The sequence below is a fragment of the Antrostomus carolinensis genome, unplaced genomic scaffold (genome assembly GCF_000700745.2).
Source record: "Antrostomus carolinensis isolate BGI_N321 unplaced genomic scaffold, ASM70074v2 scaffold27040, whole genome shotgun sequence".
Taxonomy (NCBI): Eukaryota; Metazoa; Chordata; class Aves; order Caprimulgiformes; family Caprimulgidae; genus Antrostomus; species Antrostomus carolinensis.
Window position 1 is genome coordinate 1238 of NW_010290961.1, and position 742 is coordinate 1979.

Here is a 742-nt window from a genome sequence, read left to right on the forward strand (position 1 = left end):
GCTGCCAGCAGAGGTCCAAGAGGAAGGACATGATGTCCTACCACGTCCGGTCTCACGATGGCGCCGTCCACAAACCCTACGTGTGTAGTCATTGCGGGAAGAGCTTCTCCAGGTGGGTCCATCATGGTGGTCATCATGGTGGTCATGGTTGGGTTGAGGTCATGGAGGTGGTTGAGGTCATGGAGGGGGTTGGGTTCAAGAGGAAGGACAGGATGTCCTACCACGTCCGGTCTCACGATGGCGCCGTCCACAAACCCTACGTGTGTAGTCATTGCGGGAAGAGCTTCTCCAGGTGGGTCCATCATGGTGGTCATCATGGTGGTCATGGTTGGGTTGAGGTCATGGAGGTGGTTGAGGTCATGGAGGTGATGGAGATGGTTGAGGTCATGGAGATGGTTGAAGGTCATGGTTGGGTTGAAGGTCACAGAGATGATGGAGGTCATGGTGGTCATGGTGGGGTTGGAGATGATGGAGATGGTTGAGGTCATGGAGATGGTTGAGGTCATGATGGTCATGGTTGGGTTGGGATTCATGGAGAAGATGGAGGTCATAGTGGGGTTGAAGGTCATGGTGAGGTTGGAGGTCATGGAGATGGGTTGGGTTGGGTTGAAGGTCATGGAGATGGTGGAGGTCATGGAGGTGGTTGAGGTCATGGTGGGGTTGAAGGTTGTGGAGATGGTTGGGGTCATGGAGGTGGTTGAGATCATGGTGGGTCATGGTTGGGTTGGAGATGGTGGAGGTC